Source organism: Geotrypetes seraphini, chromosome 5 (assembly GCF_902459505.1).
Source record: "Geotrypetes seraphini chromosome 5, aGeoSer1.1, whole genome shotgun sequence".
In the NCBI taxonomy this organism is placed as follows: Eukaryota; Metazoa; Chordata; class Amphibia; order Gymnophiona; family Dermophiidae; genus Geotrypetes; species Geotrypetes seraphini.
The window spans coordinates 194,284,329-194,310,416 of record NC_047088.1 but is presented as its reverse complement, the minus strand read 5'-3'; the positions used below and the strand labels follow the sequence as shown (position 1 = coordinate 194,310,416).

Genomic DNA, 26,088 nt, shown 5'->3' with positions numbered 1-26,088 from the left:
CTATAAGTGTACAGTTTTGGTTACTCTATTTCTTTCAGTGTTATAGGAACAAAAATAAATAAGCTTCAAAAAAAGCACAAAACAACATATCCTTGGCGTTATTTTATAAAGACCAACTAGAAAATGCCACTTTCACATAAAGCTGAAAAGCTTGCTCATATAGCCTGAATGGAGAAATAGACTAATGGTTAGAGCAGTGAGCTGAGAACTAGGGAAGCTAGAATTCAAATCCCACTGTGGCTAATACCTTAGAACAGCTGTCTCAAACTCGCAGCCCGCCAGGTACTATTTAGCGGTTGGCAGAGTGGATGCGATGATTGAGTGCTCCCTTACTGCAGTCGCTTTTCTGTTCAAAGCCGTGGATGGTGGCGGTGGCTCCTTGCACCTGCAGATCACTGCAGCACAGGAGCCGACCAGAAACTAAACACTCGCCGGAGGGAGGCACAGAAGAGAGAGATCTACAACTCGCTGCTGCTGCACGGGGAAGGGGGGAAGAGAAATGAAGCTGTTGCACGGAGAAGGGGGGAAGAGAAATACTGCTGCACAGGAAAGGTGAGGAGGGAAGGGAGAACAGAAATGCTGCTGATGCACAGGGAAGGGGGGAAGAGAAATGCTGCTGTTGCACCCACTTGGGGAGAGGGAAGGAGGGAGAAAGAAGACAAGGAAGAGGAGAGGAACGAGAAATGCCAAGTCAATGGGAGGGAGGGAAAGGAAAGAAAAGAAGGAAAGGAGATACCAGACCATGGAGGGGGAGGGAGAGATGCCAGGCCATAGGGGGAGGGAAGGAGACAGATGCCAGACCAGGGGAAAGGAAGGAAGGAAGGAGGGAGGAAGAAAGGAGACAGAGATGTCAGACCATGGAACAGGGAGGGAAGGAGAGGGAGGGAAGACATGGAAAAGCAGAAAAATGGAAAAATTGAATGTTAAGTTAATGCCAAAGATTAATGCAAGGCAAAAAGTGAAGATGGAGAGAAAACCAGTCAAAGGACAAGAATGCCCTGGAAACAGTTAAAAGCACAGAAAAATAAAGTCACCAGACAACAAAGGTAGGGAAAATGATTTTATTTTCAATATAAGAACATAAAAATAGCATTACTGGGTCAGACCAATGGTCCATCAAGCCCAGGAGTTCGTTCTCACAGTGGCTAATCCAGGTCACTAGTACCTGGCCAAAACACAAGGAGTACCAATAATACAGGGATTGAAATGTGCAGTTTTGATAAAGGAAAGATGTTAAACTTTAACAGTGAGGGCCGCAGAAAAAATAGGGTACTTGGACCACATAAAAAATAGTTAATGTCTTATTAAAGAAATGACAATTTTGCATGAGGTAAAACTCTTTATAGTTTTAAATCTTTCCTTTAACAGTTAAAAGAAAGATTTATAAACTGCCATGCAATCGCCCAACACCTCCCCCCAGCAGCGTGAAGGATGCCTACACACTGCCATGCCTTTGATGACCCCCCTCCGTGCCTCCAATGACCCCTCTCCCGTCCCCCTTACCTCGTTTACAAAGTTCAGCCGGAAGGATGCCTACCCCTTCTGGCCAGCAGGCCCTCTTCAAAATGATGGGCCTTAACCCTCCCTGGGATGCACTGGGGAGAGGCCTAAGGCTCTGTTTGGCCTTGATGCCTAAGGCCCCTCCCACTGCTGATGGGGGTGTTTCTTGGTGATGGGAGAGAGTGGGCATCTCTCTTGCTTCGGGAGGGGGGTCAGGGGTGTTGCTTGGCAGTGGGAGGGGGTGGGAATCTCTTCACTGCCATTTGTGTGTTTATTCTGTGCATGTGTTGATCGTCGTCACTAGCAATGAGCACATGCAAATTTAGTGGTCCTCCACAAACCTCATTTGCTTGCACATTTTTTTTAAGAATGACTCGCATTTTTAAAATTGTTACAGTAGCGAAACTAACAGTGGCCCGCCGGATTTTACCACAAACATTTGAGAATCTTCCCCTGAGTGTCTAAAACGGATGCACGCTCAAGAGGGTTTCTGATTAAACAAAGAAATGTATTTATGCTTGTTAATTTCCTTTCCTTGAATTCTGCTAGACCAGTCCACACCAGTGGATTGTGATTCCTCTCGACCAGCAGATAAAGATAGAGATTCTGTTCCAGTGTCATCACAGGTATAAAGGCTGGTACATGTTGGAATCCATCAGTATTGCTATTGCCCAAGCAGTATAGGGCCCAAAAACAAATGGCTCCCTTCAGGATAGTGGCTTTTAAACCTATGCTGGGAATCCTCAATCAGTTAGGTTTTCAGAATATCCACAATTAATATGCATGAGGATAAGTTATACACAACAGAGGCAGCCCATGCAATTCTTTCATACAACCCCACCCTCCAAAAAAACAAAACAAAAAATAAAACCTTATATACTATCAAATTCTATTAGCAGAAGACGGTTTATACATATTCATAGTAGATAGTCTGAAAACTCAATGGCTGCAGATCCCCCAGGACAGTTTGGGAAACACTGCTAAGGTGCTGTCCCTCACAAAAGGTAAAACTGCCTACCCTTTATGCATTTTAGTTCACAATTCTTCCACTAGATCTACAGCAGAGGTTTTCAACTTAGTTCTCAGGACACCGGTAGCCAGTTGGCTTTTCAGAATACCCATAATGAATATGGACGAGATAGATCTGCATACAAACGGAGGCAGTGCATGCAAATGTTTCTTATGTATATTCATTATAGACATTCTGAAAACCTGATTGGCTAGGTATTTCCCAAAGGCTGGGTTGAGAACTCCTGTCCTGATTTTTCCTCTTCGGAGCTTTTCAGCATAGTCAACAAATAGCATCATATTTAAATACTGGACACCTTTTATAGAACCACGCCTAAGAATATTGCACAAACAGAAAAGTGCACATGCACTTCTCCTCAAACCTTTTCAATAAAGATTTACACATATCATAAAACTTTCTAGTTAAAGCAGCATCTTGAATGAACTTTGCACACTTTATGTTTAAATATGTTTATTGAAGCTTTCAAGAAAAAAGTTCAAGTAAAATTACATAGCAGTGGAATCCAAAAACTCACATGTGCACAAATCAAACCCCTACCATCCCTCCGCCCACCCTACCCCCTTCCCACCAACATCAATAGTACCAACATCCAACAAACCGACATGTGGCATGTGACCCCTTCACAAGTTCAGTAATCGTCCACGAGCAAACTTTGCACACTTTATGTTCAAATGTGTTTTATTAATTTCCAACTACAAAGTATGTCAACAGTCAAAAACAATCAGCAGAGTTATTCACTAAAACAGAAATTCCATCCCCATCCCCCACCCATTCCCAACCCCTAGGAGTCCAGTGCCATGTCGAGAAGCATAGGGTCACTCTCACATATTCAATAATCTACTACGGGCCTGAGGTGTAAGGTCCAACCAAAAACGTTCCCAGGTCTGAGAGAATCGACGGCCCGGACCGCCTTTGATGACCCCCAGGTCTCCCACCAGTAGCATGTATAATCATCAAGGATCTGGGACATGAGTATTACCTTTTTCCCCATCAGGAGCACTCTGGTCACGAAGGTTGACATCCCCCTAGGTTTTAGCGTGGCTATATTATAATAACCAAATAATGCTCTCAACTGCGGAAGCCATCGTCTACCCCAAAGTAATGTAGTGTAGTGGCCCAGTCGTTTCCAAAACTGGAAGATTTTGGGGAAGCTCCAAAGCATATGACCCAGGGAAGCATGAGAACTTTGCACACTTTAAAACAACATGTCAAAAACTGAAGCAGGCTGCTCTGCTTATAAAGCATAAGAATTGCTGCGGCTGGGTCAGACCAGTGGTCCATCGTGCCCAGCAGTCCGCCCATGCAGTGGCTCTTAGGTCAAAGACCAGTGCTCTGAGTCTAACCATAACTGCGTACATTCTGGTTCAACAGAACTTGTTTAACTCTGTCTTGAATCCCTGGAGGGTGATTTCCCCTATAACAGCCTCCGGAAGAGCGTTCCAGTTTTCTACCACTCTCTGGGTGAAGAAGAACTTCCTTACATTTGTACAGAATCTATCCCCTTTTAACTTTAGAGAGTGCCCTCTCGTTCTCTCTACCTTGGAGAGAGTGAACAACTTGTCTATCTACTAAGTCTATTACCTTCATTATCTTGAATGTTTCGATCGTGTCCCCTCTCAGTCTCCTCTTTTTAAGGGAGAAGAGGCCCAGTTTCTCTAATCTCTCACTGTACGGCAACTCCTCCAGTCCATTAACCACTTTAGCTGCTCTTCTCTGGACCCTCTCGAGTAGTACCGTGTCCTTCTTCATGTACAGCAACCAGTGCTGGGTGCAGTATTCCAGATGGGGGGGGGGGGGGCGTACCATGGCCCGGTACAGCGGCATGATAACCTTCTCTGATCTGTTTGTGATCCCCTTCTTAATCATTCCTAGCATTCTGTTTGCCCTTTTCGCCACCACCGCCACACATTGCGCAGATGGCTTCATTGACTTGTCGACCAGTACTCCCAAGTCTCTTTCCTGGGGGGGTCTCTCCAAGTACTGCACCTGACATCCTGTATTCGTGTATAAGATTTTTGTTACTGACATGCATCACCTTACACTTATCCACGTTAAACCTATCTAGAGCTTATGCAAAGAATTTCATAAATCCATTTTAATAGGCAGCAAGCAACTGTCTCACTAATATCTAAAGTGTGCTTATAAAAAGCACATAATTCTAATCCAGTTCTCACCAAATTGTACTTAATTACCATCTGCCTTTGATAAGTTGAACTGCCTACATACTCAGAGCGGACCTGCAGGGTGAGACTCCATACATCAGCCTCCACACAACACACTGCAATGGAGAAATCCGGCATAGCTAGCATGTTATGGATATGATAGGAGACAGAAGCGTGGGTTTATTTAGATACCAAACCACAAAAATTCATATAATGAAGATATTAACCTTTTTTTAAAAAAAAGGCTAGTATTTAGCCTGTCTGACATTGCCACATGGGTGTCTCACTACCATCTAAAATGGAATATGGCTATCTTATCTTCCTGCTTAAACCCACCTCCCCGATTCCCTCGTTCTCCGTTTCTGTGGACAACACTCTCATCCTTCCTGTTTTGTCTGCTCATAATCTCAGGGTCATCTTTAACTCCTCTCTCTCCTTCACCGCCCAGGTAAAACAAATCGCTATAACCTGCCGCTTTTTCCTCTATTACCAAAATCAGACCCTTCCTCTCTGTGAACACTACCAAAATACTTATCCACGCCCTCATCACCTCGCACTTAAACTACTGCAACTCGCTACTCTCAGGCCTTCCCTTAGCCATCTTGCTCCCCTCCATTCTATCCAGAATTCAGCTGCACGACTCATATTCCAGGAGAGCTGCTATATTCATTTTACCCCTCTCCTAAAGTCAATTCATTGGCTTCCCATCCATTTCCGAATACAATTCAAACTCCTCTTACTGACCTACAAATGCATTCACTCAGCTGTCCCTCAGTGGCCCTCAGTATCTCTCTTCACTTATCTCCCCCTGTGTCCCCCCTCTTCCTCTGCCAACTCGACTCTGTCCCTTCTTCCTTGCTGCACCATATGCTTGGAACAAGCTTCCCGAATCCCTATGGCGGGCTCCGTCTCTGGCAGTGTTCAAGGCCCAGGTAAAAGCCCACCTCTTCAAGAGTGCTTTCAAATCCTAACTCCTCTCACCTTGGGTTCTGCATCCCCAACCCTATATGTTATCTCTGTCTGTCCAAGTTAGATTGTAAGCTCTTCCGAGCAGGGGCCTTTTATTAAATGTAAAAATGTACAGCACTGTGTACGCTTTTCAAAGCTATATCTATATATATAAAATCGGAGGTATGTATGTGTGTATATATGTGTGTATGTATGTGTGTATGTGCCGCGATCATGCAAAAACGGCTTGACCGATTTGAACGAAACTTGGTATGCAGATCCCTCTCTACCTGGGATGATATGTTCTGGGGGTCTCGCGGCCCACCTGCACACGTGGGCGGAGCTACAAACATAAAATCAGATTTCACCCATTCATGTCAATGGAAAAAATGTAAAAAGCTGCCATTCTCACAGTAATTCAAAAACGGCTTGACCGATTTGAACGAAACTTGGTATGCAGATCCCTCACTACCTGGGCTGATATGTTCTGGGGGTCTCGTGGCCCACCTGCACACGTGGGCGGAGCTACAAACAGAAAATCAGATTTCACCCATTCATGTCAATGGAAATAATGTAAAAAGCTGCCATTCTCACTGTAATTCAAAAACGGCTTGACCGATTTGACCGAAACTTTGTATGCAGATCCCTCACTACCTGGGCTGATATGTTCTGGGGGTCTCGCGGCCCACCTGCACACGTGGGCGGAGCTACAAACAGAAAATCAGATATCACCCATTCATGTCAATGGAAAAAATGTAAAAAGCTGCCATTCTCACAGTAATTCAAAAACGGCTTGACCGATTTGAACGAAACTTGGTATGCTGATCCCTCACTACCTGGGGTGATATGTTCTGGGGGTCTCGTGGCCCACCTGCACACATGGGCGGAGCTACAAACAGAAAATCAGATTTCACCCATTCATGTCAATGGAAATAATGTAAAAAGCTGCCATTCTCACTGTAATTCAAAAACGGCTTGACCGATTTGAACGAAACTTTGTATGCAGGTCCCTCACTACCTGGGGTGATATGTTCTGGGGGTCTCTCGGCCCACAACTCTATGTTGCTTGCTCAAGGGTGGGTTCACCCAACAATTTATATGTTCTTGCTCCTGGAGGTGAAACTAAAAATGTTGTTTATAATCACGTTTTGCGTTAGTTGTATTGTATTCATTTTGTCAAATATTTCACATTATAATTTGAATATTGTACTTTTTATTAAGCTGTAAAAAAATAATTTCATTCACCACTATAAAGTATCTTTATTTGAATCCATTTACAGTGTTATTGCTATAATTAAATACCCGTGCAACGCCGGGGCATCAGCTAGTAAGTGATAAATAGTAGTATCCCTGATAAGTCTCCTCTCCATAGGGAAAGGGGTCAGTTCACTTGAAATCTGTGTATGGGCACACTTTTGAACACTATCCTTTCATGGGATAGTATTTATGGCTATATTCAAATTTCTGTATCAAAGAAGGAGAGCAGCCTTCCTGAAATAATACTTAACACAAGTTTCTAATTTCATATTTGCAGTCGCTTCTCAGCACAGTAAAAATCAAGCTTCTAGTTTTGATGTGAGACAGCTTCCAAAAAGAGAAGGGAGTGTGTCTCCGTTAAAACTGGGTAAATTATAAAATGGCTAATCAGGGTGAGACAGAAGTGCAAAACTATAGGAGGTTGTTGCCTCAAGCTGGCCATTTATTTCTAAGAACATAATTTCTACTTGCTTTAACTGATAGATTATCGCTTTTAGATCATCATCTGGAGGGAAGCTCAGTTTCAATGTGTTTACCGTGAAAATGTTTAAATTTATTTGGGCATATAGTGTTAGAACTATGTTTTTGGCAGTATTCAAATCCAGGCAAAGAGCCTTCTTTGAGGTTGTTTTTAATGCCTAACCCCACTCACTTGTAAAGCACTCATGCCTAGTTCATGCCTGCCTGAGAAACCCCCTACTTGTCCTGTTTGTCCATTGACTAAATTGTAAGCTCTACTGAGAAGGGACTGTCTCTTTAATGTTTTAATGTGCACTTCCCCCTCCCGATTCGCGGTTTTAGGACTTGCAATTTCGATTATTTGCAATTTCCTAAAACCGGAATCACATGGTCTAGTTGTCTTTTGGGGCAGGAACGATCTTCCTATGCTCCTGCCACATGCAGATCACTTATATAAAATGGCTGCCATGAGTTCCCGTCATAGTCTCAAGAGACTATGGGAACTCACGGCAGCCATTTGGGATGAGTGATCTGCATGGGGCAGGAGCATAGGAAGATCGCTCCTGCCCCGAAAGACATTTAGACCACTAGATAAGGTCCGGGATGCTGGGGGGAAGGAGGCGGGGGGTGGGTCAGAGTCAGCCCAAAAGTTATTCGCAAATTTTCAATATTCGTGGGCTGGCTCTGCCCCTAACCCCCGAGAAAATTGAGGGAGGAGTGTACAGCGCTGCGTACATCTAGCAGCACTGTAGAAATAAGTAGTAGTAGTAGTAGTAGTAGATTCATCAGAGGACGACTTCTCCCACAGCTGCAATTTGTGCATTCCTTGATTGTGTAAGCTCTAGCCTCATCTGACAGGAAACCATAACATGGTGACAAGAGTGGAGGAAGGGAAGGGGAATACCCAAGGAAGTTTTAAAAGTGAACCAAAGTGCTACTCATTGCTAACAGGGACACTGAACTTAAGGATCACCATCATGAGATGTGACCCAGCCACAAGCAATGCCCAAATCAAATGAAGCAGCTAGTTCCACTTGGTATTCACATCTAAATAAACAGACTGAAGTGGAATTGTCAGTTTGCGTAGCTGTTTAAGGTACAATTTAACATCGCAGCAATGGACATTGGAGCAACAAATATTGGGAACAGATAGCAGAAGCCAAAAAATGAATATTTTTTTTTTTTTTTTAATTGTGAAAAAGAAAGTACGAAAAATAAAATGGATTAAACATTTTCAAAAAGAAAAACAGAATAGGCATTAAAATTGAAAGATGCTCCCCCTCCTTCTATGGAGTCCATTGCTCTAAATACTTTTTTTTTTTTAGGGGGGTGTTAACAGCTGAATAATTTGGTTTTCAATAGACTTTCAAATGCAGTTTCTGCTGAAGCCTAGTCAAGAGTGCCACTACTGCTTGATAAAAAAAACCCCAAAAAAACAAAAACGTAAAGGGAAACATATGTTCTTCATGACTGTTTGGCTTCAGCAACTGGCTGTTTTGCTGCTAGGATGGAAAGGTTTGTGCTTTATACCTGCTTAGGCAGAGTTTTGGTGGAACAGGACTCTAGGGCCCAGATGCTCTAAAAACACTGTTAAAATCTAGTAGGTCACTGAGGTGCTGGTAAATTGTCCAATTTGAAAGACGACGATTGATGTTCAAACTGCTTTGCAAGCAAATGAAGTTTGTGGAGGCCCTTGGAAATCCCATCCAATCAGTCATTGGAGAAAGTGACCGACATATGTGCAGAACAGGCCACAGAAAGAGGCATGAATGTGTGCATGCATATCAATCATAGGCGTGCATCATAGGCGCACGTCATAAGGGGAGGGAAGGGGAGAAGCAAAAAGTAAAAACTTTTGTTAAAAGTTTCAAGTTGTATTAAAATTTGATATACTGCTTGGTCAGACTTCAAGGCAGTTTACAATGACAAAATAGGGGAACATAAAATAATACATAATCAAAACAACAAAAGACGAGTAATAATAGACTACAGTTAATCACAAAACAGAACTGAAACGGTAGGAAAAAGGGAAGAAACAATATATACAGAAAAAGGACGGAGCAGGGTAGAACGAAGGGGAGGGAAAACAAAAACAGCTGATAGTAATGCAAGTTTAAAATATCTTAATTGTCTTTAAAAGGACAATTATAGTCCAAAATGTTTTTAAGTTAATCTTGAAAGTGTTTAGGGATGTATCCTCTCTTAGGTGGTTAGGTGCAGCGTTCCAAAGTGTAGGGGCTGTTACTGAAAAAATACAAGATCGTATTGTATTAATATATTTCAATGTGCTCCCCTCATGCAATTGGCAGCCTGCTCGGCAGGACAAGTTCTCCTCTTGTGCAAATCAGCAGCCCCCCTCCGAATATGAACTACCTCACATGCAATGGGCAAGCTAAGCTTTGACGTATGCATGTGGCTCAGACATACCTTCAACACACACACCTGAGCCACATTTCTAACACTACTGGCACCTCTGGACCAGCCAGTAATTTTGGAGTGTTAAAAGTTGACACTTCATTCTGTGCATCAACAAGCAATGTCAGAGCATTGCTGGGAGTGCTAGTTTTAATATTAATGACCTAATTTGACTATGTTTACATAGCAGAGACGGAGGCTGCTAGGAAGTACGAAAAGACTGCAGTGAGCCATTATGTGCATCGATAGGTAAAATACTTTGCCTGCTAAACCAGTAAGATCTGGTTTAGCGTCGATCATTAAGGTGCAGTAAGTTTAGAACATCTGGGCCTAGATTTCTAATTTACTTCAGGCAAACAAAATAAGAGGCTAAAGTGGGCTTTATACAGTAAAAAAAATAAAAAAAAGAGTACTGCAGGATGCGTTACAGTATCATGTACAGTGGAACCTTGGTTAACGAGCATAATTCGTTCCAGAAGCATGTTCATAAACCAAAGTGCTCATATATCAAAGCAAGTTTCCCCATAGGAAGTAAGGGAAACTCACTTTGATTGGTTCCGCCTCCTCCCCCCCCCCCTGAGGCTTCCGGCGCTGCTCCAAACCCCTCCCTGCGATCCGGCTTCCCCCCCTGCAAACCGGCATCCTCCCCCCACCGCGATCCTACTTCCTCCCCCCGAGCACATCAATGACACTTCCTTTACCCCGACTTGGTGCCCGAAGATCCTCCCTCTTCTGGCGCGGCCTGGGCTGGGCGGTGCGTTGGAGATCCTCCCTCTTCTGGTCTGGGTTGGCCTGGACTGGCTTTGAGCATTTGTGCATGCTCAAAGCCAGTCCAGCCCAGCCCAGCCCAGAAGAGGGAGGATCTCCAACGCACCGCCCAGCCCAGGCCGCGCCAGAAGAGGGAGGATGTTCGGGCACCAGCACTGGTGCCAAGTAGGGGTAAAGGAAGTGTCATTGCCGTGCTGGGGGGGGGATGTATGATCGCGGGGGAGAGGGGCAGACGCGAGCGGGGGGGATGCCGGATCGCGGGGGGGGGGGGGGGCGCTTGTACAGCGAGGCAAGCTCGGTTTACGAGGCACCAAGTTTGCAAATGTTTTGCTCGTCTTGCAAAACACTCGCAAACCGGTACACTCGTAAACCGAGGTACCACTGTAGTTATTTTAGAACATGCATGCACGCTAAATAATTTAAAATATTTTTTCTGAGGGAGCATGTCAGGGATGGAAAATGGATGCTCATGTGCTAACCAGTTAGTGCATCTACAATACTGCACACCAATTGGTTTAGGAGCCCTTACCGCCTACTATTCTTATATATATATATATATATATATATATATATATATATATATAAAATATACTTACACTATTGGAAAGACCTCTCCAAAGTATATCGTATCTCTTGGTGGAATACAATGTGTTTAACTGCTAAATATGAAAGTGTTATTGCTGAAAAACAGATATGTTCATGCATATCTTAAAGTGTGGAGCCCAGTTACTTTATACTGTACACTAGATCACTGATATTCAGTAATCGATTTATGATTTCATGGAATATAAGGATATTTCTTTTTTTATATTTAAAGTTTTATTAGATTTTCAATCATAACTTATACAGAAAGCAAAAATTAGACATATCAATTCCATCATATAATACTAATCAAGAAAACAAAAAGTAAATTTGGCTAATTATGCTCAAGTTCTCAAATTGGATCCAAAATGTTATAATCTAGCGAAAAAACAAAGAAAAATTCCATTAAGATTATGACTGGTCAAAAGCGTTGAGTTAGGCGTAAATTCCTTCATATTAGGGCTCAAGGTTGTTCTTTTTCCAGACGGGCATGGTTCATAAAAGACATATTTAACAGCTTGATATAAAACAATACATTTACAAGGGTGCCGCAAATAAAAAGTGGCACCCAAAAAGTGGCACCCCGGCTTCAGTAGCAAAAATTCTCGTCGACGACGCTGCATCTCTCATACTAAGTCAGGAAACATTTGTACTTTTAAACCTATAAATTATTTTTGCCTATTTTTAAAGAAAAGTTTTAACAACCATGTTTTATCAATTGAAAGAGCTACTGATATGATCAAAGTAGATGGCACTACTGCCTCTTTATCAGATATTTCCAACATTTCAGATACATTTAATGAATATTTTTGAGCCTGACTTTTTCCAGGAAGATAGTATACTGAAGAAAATAGAGACCGCATGTCTCTGAAATGTCCAGTATTTCTAGCAAATATCTTTTAAGCATTTCCCTAAGGGTTACAGACGTAAGCCTAGAGAAATTAATCAATCTTAAATTGTTATACCGTGAATTATTTTCAAGCATTTCCACTTTTCTTCTAAGATCAACATTGTCTTTTATCAAGTTCTCGTGCAACTGCTTAAAAGTTGTTATGTCCTGTTCATGTTTCTGAAGCAAAAGATTAGACGCAGTCACTTCAGCTTTCATATCTTTTAACTCTTTTGAAAAGTCCAAAAGTTTCCTTTCAAATTGCTGAAGATTGGGATTTATGGCCTTCACAAAACCAGCCATAAGATCCCATAAAGACTCCAGGGTTACCACTTCTGGTTTCTCAGGTAATATCAAAGATTTAATAGTTAGAACACTCTCACCAGTCTGCAAACCTTCCTGTTGTCCACCCGCTTAGCCCACTCCATGCACCGATGTTGTAATTGCCTCAGACAATCCAGCTGGTGTCAATAAGATTGGGGGTCCAGCTTCCAAGCTCTCCACAAGAATATCACTCGCCTCTGGAGAAGAGAGAACACCAAGCTCTAGGGTTTCCTCGCCCCTGGAAGAGCTAGTACTCTGAGGCTGTAGGGGCGGAGCCCTAACATCGGGGCTCAAAGTTGTTTCTAGCCCAGGAGAAACCGCAACGGCCTCGCCTATGCCCTGCATCCTCAACAGGCTGCCTCCCGACTCTACCGACGCCTGCTGCATCCGTCGTAGAAGGTCATCAATTGTGCCGACAACGGGCACCCCAAAGTACTGCGAGGCGGCAGCATATCAGGTAAGAAATCCGTTTCAGCATATCAGGTAAGAAATCTCTCCAAAGTAAAGCACTAGGACGGAGCTCTCAGCGCACGTCCTGTCAAATCGCATAAGGATATTTCAGTATCTGTGGTACTCTCTCATGGGCTTGCTTGAAGCATACACAATACACTTTATTGTGTTTCCCTTTGTTGAGACTTGTGCTGAATTATCTCATTGTAAGTTGGTCATTGATCAACCTGTTGTACAGCGTTTGGAATATTTGTACTATGCTTGATTGTTTTCATTAATACAACTAGGCTGTATCATGACTCTGGTACCTTTTCTGTACTTTTTCTCTTGCTGTTAAAATCAATAAAATCTTTGAACTAAAAATAAATAAATAAAATCGTTAAAGACTAATGGCCATTAATGTAAAAAATATAAAAATTGGGGGTTTTACAACCAAAGTAAAAACAGTCTTAGTGTACACAGGAAAGACCAGCAAACGGCCATACTAAGGACTCCTTAGTTTTGAAATCATGCCTATAGCATTTATTAGCCAAGGTCCAAAACTAAGGGCCTCTTTTACAAAGCCGTGCTAGCAGCTGCCGCACGGCAACAGTCCCAAAGCCCTTTAAATCTCTATGTGCTTTGGGGCCGTTACTGCAGCGGCCCACGCTAAAGGGCTTCATAAAATAGGCCCTAAGAAACTAAAACAGTTTTCTTGAACAAAAAAAAAATTCATATTTTTAAATTTTTTTTTGTTTTCAGATATTTAACCACTCAGTAGGACATCAGCAACTAGTTCTAAAGTCAAGCCCCAAGTGCATACGGGACTAGAGTTATTACACTAATATATTTGTATCGAGTCTTACCAGCCTTCGAGCAAACACTGAACTATGAAACCTTATACAGTATAATACTGATACAGAAACAGTATACACTTCCCCCTCCCTATTCGCGGTTTCGACACTCACGGTTTCACATATTCGTGATTTTTTTTTGGGGGGGGATAAACCCCCCCCATAGTTTAGGACGTTCCCGCCTCTCTCCAGTCTTCCTCCTGGCATCTCGAGAGACTACGGGAACTCATGGCAGTCATTTCCTATTGGCGATCTGCACGGGGCAGGAGCATAGGAAGATCGCTCCTGCCCCGAAACCCACTAGACCACCAAATAAGACCGGGATGCTGGGGGGAAGGTGAGAGGGAGGCGGGGGTGGGTCAGAGCCGGACGAGAAGTTATTCATAGTTTTTCTCAATTCGCAGTCCGGCTCTGCCCCTATCCCCTGTGAATACCGAGGGAGAAGTGTACTTAATTTTATTCCATTTTAAAAACTTTGCAGTCAAAACATTTAAATAAAAAATAGTAACAGTACACAAGACATGAACATTATGCAATTCAAAATCAAGTCACCATGAAGCCAAAGAATGTTAATGTTCTACAAATGTCTACATGTAACCTGTGCAATCAGGCATACTTTAAGACTGGTTTTAACTCTTACTTCGCCTTAAATACCTGAGCTTTTGATTTTAAATATTAAAATAACACTTTCTGAAGTATTTTGTACACTGTAAATCTATAAAAAAATAAAGCAGAATATACATTTGATTTATTATTTGGATGTAGTTCCCAGCTTTCCAGAGTTTTGCTCCCTTCATCAGGAAGAGGGAAAATGAGCCAGTTATGTACAAAACATGTACAAATACACAGTTTCTTTTGAAGATGGACGCAAAGGGGAAGATTCTGTAAAGGACATCTAACTTTAGACATTCACAATGTGGACGTCCACCGACATAGGCGTCTAAGTTGATAATAAGCCCAAATAACGACTTTAACAAGCAATAATTGAAAGTTATATGTTCAAAGGCTGGATGTGATTCACAAAAGAGGCGTCCACAATTTCATGGACGCCCATCAGAAAAAGCTGCGCCTAATGGGATAGGCATGGGTGTGGCTTCGATATAAATGTCCATTTACAGAATTGCATGCCATTCAACGTCCTAATGCCTAAAATGTAGGCATTGCAAAAGCAGGTCTACTTTTGAGTGTGAGTTGGATGCTAGGCAGGTGAGAGTTAGGTGGACATGATCTAGGTGTGCCGGAGGCATCTGCATATAGTTGAACGGGGCTTCTATTTTGGGGGGGTATAGAGGACTCTTGTTTGATATTAAAATCAAAAGATGCACTATATTGGAGTTCATGGATCACAAAAATTTGCTTGTTAAGAAAGTTTAAGAAGGAGGAAAAATACTCAGACTCAGACTCAAGACTGCCCCTGGGTTTGTAAGATTGATGGCTTTGCAGAATACTCACCAGTACTATACAAACGGTTCTTTGTTACTCTCAAGTAGTGGTCTTTAGGAGTCATTTAGTGGCATTCTAAGGTCTTTTATTAGACTGAATGGGCAGGAACCAGTCTATTTGCACTAACATTCCCAGTCAGATTTATTTAATATCCCAGAATCCTTTGCTTGCACTCTGGACACAGTCAGAACACAGTAATGTAATGCTGACAGAGAGGAATAACTGGGCAGGAGAACTCTAGTCTGTACCAGTCTCTGAGGATTTCCAAGACCCACTGGTCTGATATAATGGCAGTCCACACCTCTGCAAAAAGCTGGTCGACCTCATGTCAGGAGGAAAGAATGGGCCGGCCTCATCTCACTCCATAGAGGACAGAACAGAGGGCTTACCTGACTGCTCCCCTGACCTTTTGTCTGTCTGAAAGGAGAACTGCTCGTTAGCCAAGTGCCTCTGCTGATCGAATTGCTGACGACCCTAAAGTGCACACAAGAACTTGAGGCTGCCCAGGAGGAGCCCTTCGGCTTGTCCTCAGGTAAACGCTGTGGCTTGGCCGAAGAGGGAATGACTCCAAAAGGGGAGCAGTACAAGCCAAGACTTAGAAGCCAAATCTGCCACCCAGTTCCACAGCAGAACTGTCGGCGGGCCACCACAGCAAGGAACATCACACTTGAAAAGGCTTGGAGCATGTCATAGACCCCGTCCACCAAATAATCCAGTTCAGCCTCCATCTGAGTTGATAGAAGAGCATATTGTGGCTTGAAGACCCAGAACAGCCACTTCAAAGGCTAGGACAATACCACTTTCCATCAGAAGCGTAGTTCACTTCGTCACTGCCAACACCACGGAATCCACTTTAAGCACCTGGAATTTCTCCTTCCAGTAAGTGGGGGTACAATTCAGCTATAAATTTCAAATGTGTGTACATGCTACTCACGTGCTAATTTTGTTTTGGCTGGGGGGACATGTCTGGGGAGGCGAAGAGTGAGTGTTTGAGCTAATCAGTCAGCACATGATCGCTCAGGAAACATCCGCATAAGGGTATATATACTAAACTAAGGTCCCTTTCTATCAATGGCTTTGTAAAAGGACCCCTAAGACATCAGCCTGTTGAAAACTCTGTTCTGAAGATCTGGGCTCCACCTAGCAAAACATGTTTGTACACATTCCTAACCACCACTTCACTTCCCTCATTCACATCTCTGTCATAATGGGTCACAATCTACTAAATGGGAGCACTAGTTCATACTCAATTTCCCACTATTTTCAGAGTAAGTTTTCTTCCAACCTATTTCTTTCACAATGAGACAAAAGGTATATTGAGAGCACAAAAAGAATAAAAATATTCAGACTGAAAACCATCACACTGTCACCAAATGCTACCATAATGCAAAAAAAAAAAAAAAAAAAGTAAAGTATAGAGTACACAGCATTAAAAAAAAAGCCTCCTGAAGCTTCAAAAATAGATTTATTTAATATCACAGCAGAGATACACTCCAATGGTCCCATAAATGTACTTCCTCAGAAGAAGACAACTTTTCAATTACAATGGTGGAACTATTACTCGCTGCATTTATTTCAACATTGGTTCATTGGAACAGCCAGGATCAGTCTGATCCCACTGCTTATCAAGTTTCTGGAACAGCTAAACACATAAGAAAGCTGGATGTTCTTATAGAAAACTCCACCCCCTTTAGACAAAAAAACATTTGAAAAATGGATGGAAGGTTGAATTGTGGTTCTCTCGAATGCCATGCATTGTAGCCCTTTTGACTCATACACATACAGCCAGATCACAAACTCTTATTAAGAAACAATGGCCTGGATTCACTAAACCCCGATTGTGTTCCAATCCATTCCCGATTGCATGCAGGCTGACAAATTCACAAAAGGCCTGCATGCAAATGGGGACGATCTTTAACACGTCCCCCCCCTCACCCACAGCACGGATCGCTAGAGAGCGATCCTGGAGCATGCGCAGACCTTGACAGTAGTGACAGGACAAGGAGCCTCCTGTCACTGCTGTCAGGGCTTCTGACAGCTTTTTAAAAAATTTTAATTGGGCAGATATTTTGCATGTATTACACACACAAAATAACTGCTCGGTTAAAATAAAAAATAAAAAAGCCCACACCCGAAGTGCCGTCTCCCTCCCCAAACCCCTAAAAAATGCTCCGCGTGCCAAAGCCCTCCCCCCCACGCCCGATGCCCCACCAACACAAGGCAGGAGGGAAGCCAACTCCATCCTGCCATCTTAAATGCCACCTGGCCCGGCCCGGCCCAGCCCACCCCCTTCCCTTCCCATACCTTTAGAATTGTTGGGAGCAGGAGGGGTGCCCAGTCCCTCCTGCTCCTGAGGCCTCCCGTGATCGTCTTCTTGAGCAGGAGGAAGCCCAAAGTCCTCCTGCTCCTGCCTTGATACTGGCCTTAAGCCACGCCCCTATGCATCATCTGATGCACGGGGATGAGCCTAAGGCACTGATTGGCTGAGGCACCTCGGGCCCCTCCATTGGGAGGGGCCTGTGGCACCTCAGCTAATCAGGGACTTCCCTAGGGAGGAGTCAATGGCCCAAATTCACTAAGCAAACCGATCGTAAACCGATCGGTCTGCGAGTCCTTTGCGACCCAATTTCTCCCCAACACGATTCACTAACCTGTGTAGTGACCCTCTTCTGATCCGTGCATGTAAATGAGGGGAACTGCATGCAAAATAGGCATGGACGCGATTCACTAACCATTTTTTCAAATCCGACTGGGTTTGGAAAAAGCGACTACTGGGGACCAGTCGCAAACTTCTTTCCTACTCTCCTGCTCCATAGAAGCCCAGCTCACAGCCCTGCTCTCTGCTGCTACGAATCTCTCCTGCCTGCCGCTCTGATGTTCTTCCCCAATCTTTCCTGCCTGCTCTATCCCGAATCGCTGCCCTGCTCGTCCCCGGATTTCTCCTGCCTGCCACCCTGAACCTCTCCTGCCTACCCTGCACTGCGAGCCCGTGGTTTTAACCCACAGGTTAAAGCGGGTTAAAACCACAGGCTCCCTGGCCTATGTAAAAAAGTTAAAATAAAAAAAAAATTGCGTCTTGCGCTGCATCCCCCCGCGCCAATGCTCCCCGCACTGCCGATGCCCCACGCACTGATAACTGTCCCCCCCTGCGCCGATGCACCCCCCGCCCAGCTCACAACACAAGGCAGGAGGGAAGCCAACTCCCTCCTGCCATCTTAAATGCCACCTGGCCTGGCCTTCCTCCCTCCCTGTAGTAGGCTGTCCAGCTGGCGGGGCCGGGCCCAGCCCACCCCCTCCCCGTACTTTTAGAATTGTTGGGAGCAGGAGGGGTGCCCAGTCCCTCCTGCTCCTAAGGCCTCCCGTGATAGTCTTCTTGAGCAGGAGGAAGCCCAAAGTCCTCCTGTTCCTGCCTCTGCTGCGATACTGGCCTAAGGCCACGCCCTGATGCATCATCTGGTGCACGGGGAGGGGCCTAAGGCACTGATTGGCTGAGGCACTTCAGGCTCCTCCATTGGGAGGGGCCTGTGGTGCCACAGCCAATCAGGGACTTTCTTAGGGAGAAGTCTAAGGAAGACCCTGATTGGCTGAGGCGCCACAGGCCCTTCCCAATGGAGGAGCCTGAGGTGCCTCAGCCAATCAGTGCCTTAGGCCCCCTCCCCATGCATCAGATGATGCATTGTGGCATGGCCTAAGGCCAGTATCGAGGCGGAGGCAGGAGCAGGAGGACTTTGGGCTTCTTTCTGCTCAAGAAGACGATCACGAGAGGCCTCAGGAGCAGGAGGGACTGGGCACCCCTCCTGCTCCCAACAGTTCTAAAGGTACGGGGAGGGGGTGGGCTGGGCTGGGCCAGGCCAGCTGGTCGGCCTACTACAGGGAGGGAGATGGGCTGTGCTGGGCCTGGTCAGGTGGCGTTTAAGATGGCAGGAGGGAGTTGGCTTCCCTCCTGCCTTGTGTTGGCAGAGCATTGGGCGTGGGGGGGGGCATCGGGGTGCGGAGGGCATTTTTTAGGGGTTTGGGGAGGGAGGCGGCACTTCGGGTGTGGCCTTTTTTTATTTTAACCAAGCAGTTATTTTGCATGTGTAATACATGCAAAATATCTGCCCGATTAAAATAAATTTTTTTTAAAAAAAGCTGTCAGAAGCCCTGACAGCAGTGACAGGAGGCTCCTTCTCCTATCACTACTGTCAGGGTCTGTGCATGCTCCAGGATCGCTCTCTAGCGATCCATACTGTGGGTGGGGACCAATGCGCCAAAGGCAGTCTCTACATGTGCTGCCACATTCATTGGTAATTCTTAAAAAAAGTATTCTTGGAAGACCAAGTAGCCGCACGACAAATTTCTTCCAAGGAAAAATCCCTGGACTCAGCCCATGAAGTAGCCATCGCTCTGGTTGATTGGGCATGAAGATCCTCCAGCAACCACTTCCCTGCCATCAAGTAACCGGAATTAACCGCCTCTCTAATCCAGTGGACGATAGAAGCTTTGGACGACGCCATACCTTTGTTGCATCGCGCAAATAAGACAAAAAGGTGATCTGAACATCGAAAGTCAATAGTAATCTGCAGATAGTGGAGAATCATCCTACGGACATCGAGCAAACGTGGGGGAAGGAAAACGCAGCCCCCCCAACCCTCCTCCCGGAAGGCAGAAAAAAAGAGAGACTGGTTGACATGAAAGGATGATACCACCTTAGGAAGAAAAGACGGAACTGTTCGAACTGACACTCCAGAATCTGTAATTCGCAAAAAAGGATCCCTACAGAACAATGCCTGCAACTCGGAAACCTGCCAGGCCAAAGCCATGGCCATTAGAAACACCGCTTTCAACGTCACATCCTTTAGAATCACATTAGATAAAGGCTCAAACAGGCCCTTCTGTAACCCCCCCCCCCCCCCCCAAGAACCAACTTAAGACTCCACTCCAAACAGGATCTCTTAACAGGTGGACAAATACGTTGCACTCCTTTCAGGAAATGAACTACATCAGGTTGAGAAGCAAGAGAAGAGTGAGACACCCTGCCCCTGTAACAAGCTATAGCTGCCACTTGAACTTTAAGGGAATTATATGCCAATCCCTTGGCCACTCTATCCTGCCAAAAAAGAAAGAATGTGAGTAAGAGAAGCCTGGAATGGCGAGATACCCTGAGACCCACACCAAATATCAAAAACCCGCCAGACTGTATCATAAGCCGCGGATGTAGACTTCTTTTTTTGCCTTGAGAAGAGTAGAAATAACCTGCTCCGAATATCCCTTATGCCTCAGCTATGACCTTTCAAGAGCCAGGCCATAAGACCAAAGTGGGCCGGATTTTCCATGCTGATCGGACCCTGGGCAAGCAAATCCGGGGTCACCGGGAACTGCAATGGCTCACCCACCGCTAGACCCATCAGATCCACATACCACGGACAGCGCGGCCAATCCGGTGCTACTAGGATTACCGTGCCCTGAAAGCAAGCTATTCGCTCCCTCGATGCACTGATCTCCTCCCATGGTTTTCAGAATCACCTCTACTTCTCTACACCAGATATCTCTACAGGAATCCAGGCCCAAGTCTTAGCCTGCTTGTCCGACATTGCTACCTGGATGTTTTACCACCATCTAAAATTGAATATGGCTAAAACTGAATTCATCTTTCCGCCTAAACCCATTTCCCTCCTCCCCCCATTCTCTATCTCTGTTGACACCACTCTACTCCTCCCTGTCTCATCGGATTACAACTTCAGGGTTATCTTTGATTCTTCTTTCTCCTCCACTCAGATCTAACAAATTGCTAAAACCCATCACTTCTTCTATACTACCAAAATCTAACCTCTCCTTTCCGAGCACTCTACCAAAACCCTTATCCATACTCTCACTTCTCACTTAAGACTACTGCTACTTGCTTCTCTCAGGTCTTCCGCTCAACCATCTCTCTCTACTTCAATCCATGCAAAATTGTGCCACACAACTTACATTCCATGAGAGCCACCATGCTCACATTACCCCTTTCAAGTCACTTCATAGGCTCCCCATCCATTTCCAAATACAACTGGAAATTGGAAAGACGAGTGAGGTGATTAAATTTGCAGATGACACTAAACTGTTCAAAGTTGTTAAAACGCATGCAGATTGTGAAAAATTGCAGGCAGACCGTAAGAAATTGGAAGACTGGGTGTCCAAGAGGAAGATGAAATTTAATGTGGACAAATGCAAAGTAATGCATATTGGGAAGAATAACCCAAGTCACAGTTACCAACGGCCAAAAAAGCAAACAAGATGCTAGGAACAAGACAAAGAATGTTATAATGCCTCTGTATCGCTCCATGGTGCGACCTCACATGGAGTATTGTGTTCAATTCTAGTCTCATCATCTCAAGAAAGATATAGCTGCACTAGAAAAGGTTCAAAGAAGAGCGACCAAGATTATAAAGGGGATGGAACTCCTCTCGTATGAGGAAAGATAATAAAGGTTATGTCTCTTCAGCCTGGAAAAGAGACAGCTGAGGGGAGATATGATTGAAGTCTACAAAATCCTGAGTGGAGGTACAAGTGGATCGATTTTTCACTCATTGCCAGAGGTTGTGGTAAGAGCGGATAGCATAACTGGTTTTAAGAAAGGTTTGGACAATTTCCTAGAGGAAGGAAAAATTATGTTCTTACCTGTTAATTTTCTTTCCTTTAGACGCAGCAGATGAATCCAGAGACCAATGGGATAGCACACTTCTACCAGCAGGCGGAGATAGAGAAAATGATTAACAGGTGGTCCTATTGGCTGGCACTCCTCTTGTGTCTTCACTATAGCTCCTTGCCCAAGCATCCGTAACCATCAATAGGCATAGCATGTAAAAAACTTCTTTCCCACAACAAATCTCAAAAGGCAATAATACAGAATACAACCATCAATGATAACAAACTTTGAAAGTTGCAAAAGAAAAACCGACAGACAATATCCAGAAAGGATGGGGCTCTGGATTCATCTGCTGCGTCTAAAGGAAAGAAAATTAACAGGTAAGAACATAATTTTTCCTTCCTTAGCAACAGCAGCAGATGAATCCAGAGACCAATGGGATGTAACAAAGCAATCCTCAATCTGGGTGGGAAGCAAACGCCTCCTCCGCAACAACCGAAGCATTAAACGCATCCACGGCATGCGCCCCCACATCCAACCAGTAATGCTGAGATAAAGCACTCTCGGAAGACCAAGTAGCTGCGAGACAAAACTCCTCCAAGGAAAAAACCTCTGGACCGAGTCCAAGAAGTAGCCATCGCTCTGGCAGAATGGTCATGAAGTTCTTTCACCAACCGCTTCCCTGCCATCAAGCAAACGTAAATAATGTCCTCCTGGACCCATCAAGCGATGGAGGCTTTGGACACCGCCATACGTTTGAGGCATCCCTTGAAGAATACAAAAAGGTGGTCTAAACAACTAAAAGTCGTTAGAAACCTAGCTCGCGGAGAATGCTACGCACGTTCAAAAAATGCAGTGAATAAAAACACATCTCCCCATTTCTCCTCCCAGGAAGAAGGAAGGAAAAGTGAGAGTGTCATAAAAGAAAGGATGACACCTCCTTAGAAATAAACTGTGGTACCGTCCGAACTGACACCCCAGATTTTGTAAATCAGAAATAGGAATCCCCGCCGAACAAGGCCTGCAACTCAGAAAACTGCCGAGCTGAAGCCATGGCCACAAGAGACCCCATGTTCAACGGCACAGCCCTTTAGAGTCTCAAATCACATCAAGCGGCATTAAGGGGCAAAGATCTGGAACAATTGCTCATGCCTACTACTTATGGGGAATTTAGGAAACACCTAAAAACATATCTGTTCCTGAAGTATTTAGGCAACTAATCTGTACAATCCTACTCCACAATAACTGATCTCTAGCGCTGTTAATAACTAGCTTCTAACCTTGTTAATTCTAATTAATTTGTAACATCTTTTAACCATTGTAAACTGCATAGAACTTCACGGTCCTGAGGTATATAAACTGTTATTATTATTATTATTATTATTAAATGAAGCCTTTGGTAAACTGCGAAGAAGTACCTTAAGACTGTATTCCGGAAAGGGCTTTCTAAGAGGTGTACGAATATACCGTACTCCGTTTAGGAACTGAACTACATGAAGCTGAGAAGTAAGCGAAGAGCAATATACCTAGCCCTTGTAACAAGCTAAGAATGGCACCTGAAGCTGAAGGGAATTGAACGCTAAGCCCTTGGCAATACACTTGTGCCAAAAAAGAACTCTGGAAGGGTGCAAATGTTGAGAAGTACCCAAGAAAGGAAAAACCTCCAAAAGGAAGCAGAAGCCACAAGTGAAGACGTCTGTATCGCCTGGATAAGAGAAGAAACAACCTGCTTCGCATAACCCTTACACGTCAGCCATGACTTTTCAAAAGTTAGGTCGTAATACCAAAGTAGTACGAATATCAATGTTAATCGGACCCTAGGTGAGCAAATCCGGAGATACCAGGAAACTCAACAGTCTGCCAACAGAAGAGAAAGATGAGAGTCCACCCATTGAAGTAGAACCACAACTTTACCCATCAACTGACTAGATCACCTATTGCCCAGGCTGTAGAGAAATACCCCCATCATAATACTGACTGAAAAGACTTTCAGCGTTATTCCGGAAGAATGGTCTGAAGCTCCAGAAAGGTAGCTTGACCATGCTCCAGAGTAGAAGAATGAACAAGTACTGAGTCGCCTCTTAAGACCAGACTCCTGGAGCTGAGGATGGAAGGCACCGAGCCCCGCAACTCCAGCAAAGACCGAGGCATGCCTTTGAAAAGAGAAATCTCACTGAGCCAACAAATCATACAGAGTGATGCTTGAGGAGCCTACCAAATAATTGGAGCCCTGAGATACCGGGAACCACCGGAACAAAAGCGACTGCTGTAGCATTATAATGGGAAAGCAAGCCAAAGCTCCCAGTGGAATCAGCAACATGGATCCTAGAACCTGTACAGAATTCCATACTCTTGGTCATGGTGGCCGAAGAAGAATGCAAACCTGAGACTGTGACCCATCGCCCTAGTCTGGGAAGAAACACATTTCTCTCCTATATGAATAAAAACATCTTCCCGATATACCTATAAATAGTACAGGAGAAAAGAGCACTGTGCAAATTCGAAGATTCACATCCAAAAACCTGAGGAAAAGAAACCACACCAAATGGCCCGACTGGAAGACGTCCGAATCAAGCAGTCAGTCAAGAAGAAAGTAGGTGAATCGCCTGGTAAGGCCAAAATGGTACCACTGCCCATATTTTCTAAAATGTTCGTGAAGCCTTGGGTAGGCAAAATGGCATGTGCCAAAACCAAAAGCGCTCTCCAAGAGAGGCAAGCAAACCTAGTACCAATTCGGAGTCCATAGTGAAAATGTAAATATTCTCCCAGTTTTTCTGCAGAAATGTGTAACCCTGAGAAACTAATTCAGCAGAATGGGATCCAGCCTGCCCAATGCCCCTCTCTTGGGCACCATGCAGTAAGTGGAACAACGTCCCTTAGTTCCTGAAGAACTACAAGAACTGCCCTAAGGACCAGTAACACTTAAAAGGGAAACACAAAACATAGAGACTCCAAGAACGAACCAGAAACCTGAGGAGGATGCAAAGTTGCAAGCATCTTGAAAAATGTTCACTGCCACCTGACCTGACATTATAGCGTCTTCCCCCTCATGAGAAAGCCTGAAAAGTCATTGGAAGAAGTCAAGATCCCCTCAGAATGAAGTGCAGAAGGTCAGGGAACGGCAGGATGAGAACTGTAGGATCTGTAAGAAGAAAGAAATTATCCTAGGAAAATCAAGTTTCACAATGTAAAGAGGAGTATACTGGAACCATGAAAACAGTACTAACTCCATGCAACGTGAGCGAAATACGTATGTCCTTTAAAGTGAATACGTACTAGACGCAATCAAGATGCTGCATCTACCACCCCGTGGAAAACAACAGCATCCTAACAGGTATCAGACACACATCGCTAATGAGTGCTTCAGGGATGAGGCTAACAGCCACATAGCGTGTGCTCCTCCACGGGTTTGATTGAATAGGTAACTGGCTCCTGGTTAGAAGGCGCTGTACAGCCCTTCCTGTCTAGTCAGGGAGTCCATCTATCATATACCATGAGAAAATGGCAACAGGAGAAACCTGCGTGATAAGCATGGAAATCTGAAGTCCAGGCCGCAGGAAGATGCGAAGTGTCATTATGCCCACAGAGAAAGCCCGAACTTGGAAACTGCTTGTACTACCTTTAGGCATATATATCCTATGCCACTACTAGACACATGCAGCGTAGCACAGAGGCCCAAATAAGAAGGACAGTTACCAACAGACAAAGGCTCAATCTGCAGGGACCCCAAGAGAGACAATAAGATACCCGTGTGAAATACAGGGCACTATCTTACTGCTGATCTCACTGTGCCGTGATCTGCCATATGTCGACCCAGTCTGGAGACAAACCAAGACTGGGTGATCTAGCATAGGTCAGAGTCTCTCTGGTAATCCCCTTGAGTGCTAACCCCAGAGTCCGATTAAACTAGCAGCTTCCTTCAAGTGAATACAGCAGGAACACAGACATAGACATATAAATCTGCCCAAGCTTGTCTCAAGTCTGGTGAAACACGCACAACTTGTCTGAACCGGAAAGGAGAGAAGCCGCAGCATACCCTGACCAAAGTCATCTGGAAATAAACTACTGGAACACTGCAGCTCTCCCACCATCGCTGGAGACCCAAGCGCACGCCTGATTCTCGCCGACACAGGGCCACTGCATCAACGCTCCTAGAAACATAGTCGGATTCAAGCCCTGCAAAATTTACCCTGCCGCGGCCTGCATAGAAAGAAATCAGACTCGGGGAATAAGTAGAAGAACGGTGCGGTGCTACCCACAGCGCCGGAAAAAACATGTCCCATCTCATGCGCACTGCTATAAACTGGCACCTGCACAATCAGCTGCACATGGCCGCGACAAACACACACGAAAGAGAGCCTCGGAATAAACAGGACTATTACTGCTGCACTGAAACTCAACGAGGAGAACAAGTGCGAGCA

General features: G+C 44.6%; 1 protein-coding gene across 2 annotated transcripts in view; it reads right to left on the bottom strand.

The window, feature by feature from the left end:
• The window catches only part of NFE2L2 (nuclear factor, erythroid 2 like 2), a 60,349-nt gene that overhangs the window by 15,137 nt on the left and 19,124 nt on the right, over positions 1 to 26,088 (bottom strand). The gene's annotated exons all lie outside the window — the stretch shown is intronic.